General features: G+C 38.9%; 1 long non-coding RNA gene across 1 annotated transcript; it reads left to right on the top strand.

Annotated features, from left to right (window-relative positions):
* Positions 1 to 6,587: 6,587 nt before the first annotated feature.
* On the top strand, positions 6,588 to 7,619 carry LOC135086278 (uncharacterized). The gene is made up of 2 exons (XR_010260367.1): positions 6,588 to 7,098; positions 7,189 to 7,619. It is a non-coding gene; the product is annotated as an uncharacterized LOC135086278 (long non-coding RNA).
* The last annotated feature ends 902 nt before the right edge of the window (positions 7,620 to 8,521 follow it).

The raw sequence follows: 8,521 nt of genomic DNA, 5'->3' as shown, positions 1-8,521 counted from the left end.
CCGCACCACAAAGCCTGGCACGCTTTGTGTCCTTCGGGGTCTTTGTCGACTCTGTTTGTGGTTCAGCACTAGTGCCCCCCACAGACATAGCCGAGAGACTCTCCGAAATTTTGGAGCAAGGCGATTTGGAGGTCAATGAAGGCTCTCCGTCAGGCCTGTCCAATTGTTCCCCTAAGGGAGGAGTTTTGGGTGTTTTTATGGAAAGGTATTCATAAAAGTTCCCACGAGTAGCTAGGGAAGTAATCGGTCACCCTCGGCAGAGCCCCGCATGCCCAGGGAAGAGCTGAATACTGCACCGAATCGCTCTGGTCTCGGGCAGGCACCGTTCAAGACTGAGCTCCCTCTCAGCCACGCGTTCATCGGCACGGTTCGCATCACACCTTGAATTAGGGGGAAATCGTCCATGGTACTTTCCCAAGGTAGCCATGACCACACTTTTTGAGGAGGCTAAGGACCTCAAGGTTTGTGGTATCCCTAGGAGAGGAAGGAAATGCAAAAGCAAAGCAGGATTGGGGTAGGAAAAGGGTGTTAAGGAGCATGGGATGCGTCTGACCATTTCCGTTACGTCTGTTTCATAAGGAACCAGACCAAAAACAGGCGGCAACCACGAGAAGGATAACAGTCAGGCTTGCCTTGAGGATCTACACAACCAGCGCTCTCCCTCAAGGCCAACACCAAAGCAAGCGGCCGGGACAGACCGTGCAATGAGCGAATTGGCAGCGTTACAGCGTTAAACGCATATAAGTAACACACCCTTTCGCTCGCCCTTTCCGCCTCAGTACTTGAAAGCGCTACTGTTTTCTGTTTCTTTGAGGCCCATGAGACTGCACCACCAGACAGAGTAAAACACAGGCCTGTATATGACTTCCTATCCACAACACTGTTTCCCCAATCTGCATCAACGAATCCTGTTAATTTAGAGTTGCCATTACTAGAGTATGTTAAACAATAATCCTTTGTCTTACTTAAATATCTTAACACTCGTTTTGCATACAACCAATGTTCAGAATTAAAGCAGTTATTAAACTGGCTTAAATATCCAACAGAAAAAGCTATATCTGGCCTTGTCAGCACAGCCAAGTACATAAGACTACCAATCAGCTGTTGGTAAGGAAGCTGTCTTTCACATTTCACACTTTTGTTTACATTTAATTTGGTTTCCATAGGGGTGTCAGCTGACTTACATTCCATCATATTAAATTTCTTCAACAATTGGTTTACATATTTTTCTTGACACAACTTTATAGTTCCATTAGTTTTATCAATATACACATCCATACCTAGACATTGCTTCACTTCTCCTAAATCTTTAAGTTCAAAGTTTGAAGCTAAAACACTTTTTAAGTTTTCTGTTTCAGAAATGTCATTGGAAAATACAAAGAAATCGTCTACATATAAAGTAACAATTGTTATACAATCTTTTCCAGACTTTGTATATAAACATGGCTCAAGCAAAGACACTTTATAACCCATATTAACAAGACAATCATGAACTTTTTGATACCAGGCCCTTGAGGCCTGTTTTAGACCGTATATGGCCTTTTTCAATTTTAACTGAACTACAAGAGCAAATAATAATCTGAGGGTTGTATGACGTACAACAGGTGAGAAAGTCTCAGTATAATCGATACCTTGCTTTTGGGAGTATCCTTTCGCCACAAGCCTCGCACGATACCTCACCTTATTGTCACTATCGAGTTTCTTTTTTAACACCCACTTGCACTGCACTATTGTTCCACTTTCTGGAGCGTCTACCAGCTCCCACGCTTTATTGTCATTAAAACATTTTAATTCATCACGCACTGCCTCTAACCACTGCTCTCTCTCAGGTCCTTTTAGAGCATCCTCTAATGTAAGTTCACTAGAATCACTTATGATGTTATCACTAACACACACGTTCGAGAAACCATACTTATTTGGAGGTTTCCTTTGCCTTTGAGAACGGCGCACTTGAATGTTGTCTTGAACTAGTTCTTCAACATCTTCAACGCATGGCACATATGATTCATCACTGTCAGTAAAGATCATGCTTTCCTCAGCCTCTGATGTAGTAACCTCACCATCCTCCACTGGATCTACCAACACATCAGTTGTACTTCGGAGGTCATCGACCTCCACAGCTTCCGTCTGACTTTGACAATTTTCTTCTACCACAATCACATCTCTGCTAGTTGTTATGGCATTTGTCCTCGGGTTGTAGATCCGGTAGCCCTTCACCTCCTCTGGGTATCCAACTAAAATGCATTGTTCTGACTTCTTGTCCCATTTTAGTCTTCTTTCTTTCGGCACGTGGACCATGACTTTGCTCCCAAAGATTCTCAAATGACTGACATCTGGCTTACTGCCTGTCCACAGCTCGAAAGGTGTTAATCCATTCAGTGTTGATGAGACTGTTCTATTTTGTAAATACACAGCTGTATTACTGGCTTCAGCCCAGAAACGTTTTTCTATTCCGGCATCAAAAAGAAGACATTTCGCTTTCTCAATAATTGTCCTATTGAAGCGTTCAACTAATCCATTCTGCTCGGGTGTATAAGAGTTTGATCTCTGGTGAACAATACCTTCTCGGTTCAAATAATTATCAAACTCTTTGTTGCAGAACTCTCTCCCGTTGTCACTGCGCAGAATCTTGATTTTCTGGTTTAGTTGATTTTCTACTTTTGCCTTGTATTCCCGAAAGCAGTCAAATGCTTCACTTTTTTCTTTCAAAAAATATATATGAGTCATGTGAGTGTAGTCATCCACTATCAACATAAAATATCTTGATCTTCCTATCGACGGGGTCTCCATAGGGCCACATATGTCAGTGTGCACAATCTGAAGAGGTTTGTCACTTCTACTGTTACTCTTGGGAAATGGTAACCGGCTCTGTTTCGCCTCACAGCATGTCACACACGAAGCCTTCGATATGTCTGTCTTACTGTCAAGTTGCAAGCCTTCTACAGCATTCTGCATCTGGTTCAGGTAATTGCTATTTACGTGACCTAGCCGCCGATGCCAAATATCGCATGACACCATCGCCGCTGCTGCTGCTGCTGACACAGACATATTCAATTTGTATACTCCATTCACCAAGCACGCTGTAGCCACTATATCGCCTTCCTTGTTGCGGATCTGGCAACCATCTGTTGTGAATTCCACTCTATTGCCTTTCGCAATTAACTGGCTGACCGATAGGAGGTTTGTTGTTAAACTCGGCACATACAAAACGTTTTTGACGTTTATATCATAGTCACAAGTATCTGTTCTTGTCGTTATCAACACATCGCCTGAACATTCCACTGGCACTTTTTGTCTATTTGCAACCATGATTTCTTTGATGTCGAGATCGTAACAAGTATTCATAATCCAGTGTTTGTTTGTTGTCAAGTGAACACTAGCGCCAGAGTCGAGATACCAATCAGACTTGCAGAAATTCCCGTGCAGAAAAACGGCACTAAACGCGTTGTTTTGTTTACTCTTGCCCTGTTTTTCATCTGACGTATTTTTATCTGAATTTGTGCACTGATTTCGATAGTGGCCGACTTGTTTACATCTGTAGCATCTAATTTAGGGTTTTGAACTTGACTTCAAAGTTGCATTACTTCCTTTAGACATTCCAGTACTGCCAACCTTGTTCCTGTTGTTGTTGGATTTGTAACTGGCAAATGCTCCGCTGGTGGCGCCACTGTCTTCCTCTACAAAATCTAGAAGTTTCGTTTTAATGGCGTCCGTCGTGATCTGTATGCCTGAATGCTCAATAGCCATGATCATTGGCATATATTTTTCTGTCAATCCAGCGAGCATTAAACAGCCAATCCATTCGTCGCTAATGTCGAATCCGGTCCCACACAATTTCTGCCCTGTCTCGACTATCTGCGTTACATACGACTGCATGGAACTGCTATTCTCCAGACGTATTGAGATTAGATTGCGTAATAAAGATATCCGACGCGTGAATCCCGAATCGTCGAATAATGCTTTCAGCTTATTCCACAGCTCCAGCGTAGTAGATACGTTTTTTATATGAACGTATAACGCACTATCTATAGTCATAATCAGTTTAGCTTTCGTTCTGGCATCGTCTGCGGCTTCTAGTTTTCTCCCAGGTTCTGGCTTTATGGAGTGCAGCATGTCCTCCAATACTAAAAAATTCTCCGCAGCGAAGACCCACTCAGTATAGTTCTCCCGCCCCTTTAGCTTCGGCACATTTACCAAATAGTTCGATGACATTCTTGATATTTGTGTTATTCACTTTGGTAATGATGTTACACGACTCAAACATACAGGAAAACTAGTACTTTTCGCAATAAACTCAGTTAAAAGACACCGGGACTGGGCCCATAACCTATAATGAAACGAGGCTTAACTTGCTCAACAAACGACTGTCTTTATTTTTTCTTAAGTTGCCACACACAATAAAAACACAGTAGTGCCATAGACATTAATAAAGAAACAAAACTAGTTACATGGTGTTGCCGCTAGATGGCAGCACAGAACATTAGTTTACTTTGATACATCATAACAATATATAATATCATATGGAGGTATGAAATACTTTATCACTTTCATCGATGACTTTACCCGAAAGGTCCATTTGTACTTTCTCAAAGATAAAATGAATGTTCTGGACACCTTTAAGGATTTCAAGTCAAAGGTAGAGAATGAATTGGACCACAAAATCAAAATTATACGCACAGATAATGGCAAAGAATATTGTAATCATAATTTTGAGAAGTTTTTGTCTAATCATGGTATTGTTCACCAGACGTCCACTCCCTACACGCCTCAGCACAACGGCCTCGCTGAACGGATGAACCGAACCTTGGTTGAGCGAGCGAGGTGCATGCTACTTTATGCTGGTTTGGAAAAGAGCTTGTGGGCTGAAGCTGTGGCAACTACAGCATATGTTGTCAACCGGTCACCAACAAAGGCACTAGAAGGTAAAACTCCTTTTCAAATTTGGAAAGGACGGAAACCCAACTTGTCACACATGAAGATATTTGGCTCTGTTGCTATGGTCTATGTTCCAAAAGAAAAACGCCAAAAGTGGGACAAGAAATCATCAAGGATGATACTAGTTGGCTATTGTGAAAACTCGAAGGTTTACCGATTGTTTGACCCTGAAACAAAGAAAATAGTAAAAAGTAGAGATGTCACTTTTATAGAAACTGTGAATACACATGCAAATCTCCCTGTTGAATGTGATACAGTGGAAAGAGAGAGCAGCAAAGACAGTTCTGATCCCGAAATACTCACTCCGGAGCACAATGACTCGGATGTCCATGAAGACTCAAGTGAGTATGAAACTGATGTTGGAGATTCTGATGAAACTTACCATCCACCGTGTTCAGTGAGACGGCAGCAGGATGTTAACAGCAACATCACAGTAAGATCATTGCGGTCTCAGAGGCAAAGGAATGAAGAAAGTGACAAAAATAGTTATTTGTGTTTGTACACTGACTCATCTGATCCACAGACGGTTGAAGAGGCTCTGTCATCACCTCAAGCCACAGAATGGAGGAGTTTGACAGACCTTCCACCGGGGAAAAAGGCTCTACCCTATAAGTGGGTATTCAAAACGAAAACCGACCAGAGTGGAAATATCATCAGTTACAAGGCTAGGCTTGTAATAAAAGGCTATGCTCAGAGAAATGGATTAGACTATGAAGAAACATATTCACCAGTTGTCAGGTACACCACTAACCGCTACTTATTTGCATTGGCAGCTAAATATAATCTGAAAATAGATCAAATGGATGCTGTTTCAGCCTTTTTGCAAGGAGAGATAGATAAAACTATCTATATGGAGCAACCAGAACAGTATAAACAGAGATCTCAGGTATGCATTCTACATAAATCGATATATGGGCTAAAACAGGCCAGTAGGCTTTGGAATGTCAAACTTAACAAAGTCCTACATGAGTTGGGAATGCAACAATCGAAAACAGATCCATGTGTTTATTTCGATATAGAACAGAACACATTTATAGCTGTCTGGGTTGATGATCTAATTTTATTTACTGCTCAAGAGTCGACAAAGATGTTATTAAAGGAAAAATTAAAAGAACACTTTATTATTTCATGTAATTATTTTAGAATTTTTATTGTATATAATTTAGTACTTTAGAAATAAAAATGAACTAATTGTTATTTAAGTATTAATTTTGACTACTTCCGGGGCATGCTGTCGATAAGTCGTTTCGAGCCGGTTGACTTTGACGAATGGAAAGGGAAGTTGCCTTATCGCGGGCATGCCGCCGGACAGGCAGTTCGATTGGAGCATTCAAAGCAAGAAGTACTAACTTTAAGGTGTTATAATGTTGGAATTGTATAAATCAGTATCCTGAATAAATAAGTAATTGATCTACAATTAACTTATCATTATAACTCGGAAGCGGGAGTGTGATCCATATCTTCAGCTCACAAAGGTATGTAGCAATATATTTTTAAAAGAACACATTATTTCGTACAAAAGATTATGATAGTATTAAACATTTTTTTTTCTTTAAACAAATGAAACAGCCAATTATTTGAAACAACCCATTTACTTTGATTTTTGAGAATCAAACGAACTTGCAAAAGTGAAGTTCGATACCAATAGGCTAGTTGCCACTATTTTTATTATTTGATAAAACGGTTCATTACGATTATATTACACCATAAAAAAAATATGAATTTTTTTTGAAGTACCTATCCTAATATATTTTAAATTTTAAATTATATTTTATCTATACAGCCATAAACGCCGTCCGCCATGATGGTCTATTAATTATCTGTGCCGTGACGTCACTATTCTTGTAAACAATACGCGTGAATAACATAACCTTTTTATCGGAATTTAAAACCATGGCTTCGAAAGGATTACATGATAAATATAGTAATTACCACTATTGTATCGTGCGGGAATGTCAGAATACATCAATAAAGAACCTAGAGAAGTTGTGTATTAAAGTACCCAGTGATGAGAATATGCGGAACTCCTGGTTACAACTAGCTAAATGAGATCCCGTAACTCTGTCCAGTTGAACTGCAGTGTATTTCTGTGAAGATCACTTTAATGTACGTACAATAAACTAACAGCAGATTATTTTTTCAATTTTCACTTTAAACGTTCAGGTGAGGTTATAAAATATACTAAGTCAGTCAATTTTAATTGCATGTTGATCATCATTTAAATGATTTATTCATGTAATTTGTTCGTTTCAGAATTGCTTAAGGAGGATGCTGTACCATTCTTCTGTTGAGGATAAGATTTGTGACAAAATAATGCAAGCAGAACAATGTAATCCTCACTTCAGAGATAAGGCAGTGCAAGCTGAGCCAGAACATGCATCATGCCAAGTAGTTTCAAATTATGATCACAAGGTCACTCAAGTATCAATAATGAAACACTATAGAAGTAAGAAGGTGCAATTTAGTGCAACTCTGAAAGATGTCATATCTTCACCAATAAAGTCTACGTCCCACCAATCAACTACAACATCTCCCAAGAAATCTACATTTAGAAGTAAATTGTCAACAAGAAGATTAGTTTTTTCAAGTGAGGAAAAATATGACAGTGATTATCATACACACCTTCTTCAGGATAGCAAATTTACAAGACTCTCATTCAATAAATTAAATGATACATACATAAAGTATTTTATTTTTATATCAGTCTATTGTACAAAATAGCTTTGTTTTATGGGTTATACTCGTATATTCATAAATTATTAAAGGGGTAAGTATTCAAAAATTAGTCTCCCCACTACGTTGTAAGAGGAACTGCTGTGCAAAATTTCAAGTTTCTTACCCTTTTATACATAAGGCAAGAGGTTATATGTTTGATAGCATTGATATTATGTCAGTCAGTCAGGTAGCTTCTTCTTTTATACTACTGGTTTTCCCATGATTTAAGTTTATTCATCTCATACTCTCTGTTTATTCAGATACAAACATCTTTCTTTATAATAATTTAATTTACACTATTAGGTAAACATTAGATATGGAAACAGATTGATAGAAAAGAAAAAAAAATTGTTAATATCTTACTATTCAGAGCTTAGGCAATGTGAATTAAATGTGTTTTTGAACAGAACAAGTTAATGAGTATTTTTGTCTTAATACTAGACTTACAAATGGGTAAAAATAATAAAGCTAATACTAAGAGTTAAATGATTTATTATTGAGTTACACTTTCAAATAGTTTAGGACAAATCGTCTTTTGGCCTCGTTTCATTGCAGCCGTCAACACAGACCTTGCACCAAAAATCTTTGCAACCAAAGAACCATCATGCGTTCTGCACCGACTAACTTTTTACCTCTTCATAATCTCCAACATGCTTGATAAACTGACATGATTTAATTTTTCGGTTTTTGCATTCAATTACAAATTCCTCCATAACACTGGTATCTGGTTCCGGAACCTGATGTTTTGTGCTGCCGACTTTTGAACGATTGGATTTTTTTCAGTAGCATTCTACTGATGTGCAAGATGTCTCTTCACTGCGACGATGCAACTACATTAAAAATGCAACAGCATGTTTGCAGCCCCCTGCTG

Source organism: Ostrinia nubilalis, chromosome W (assembly GCF_963855985.1).
Source record: "Ostrinia nubilalis chromosome W, ilOstNubi1.1, whole genome shotgun sequence".
NCBI classification, from domain to species: domain Eukaryota; kingdom Metazoa; phylum Arthropoda; class Insecta; order Lepidoptera; family Crambidae; genus Ostrinia; species Ostrinia nubilalis.
This window is presented reverse-complemented; position numbering and strand designations above follow the sequence as displayed.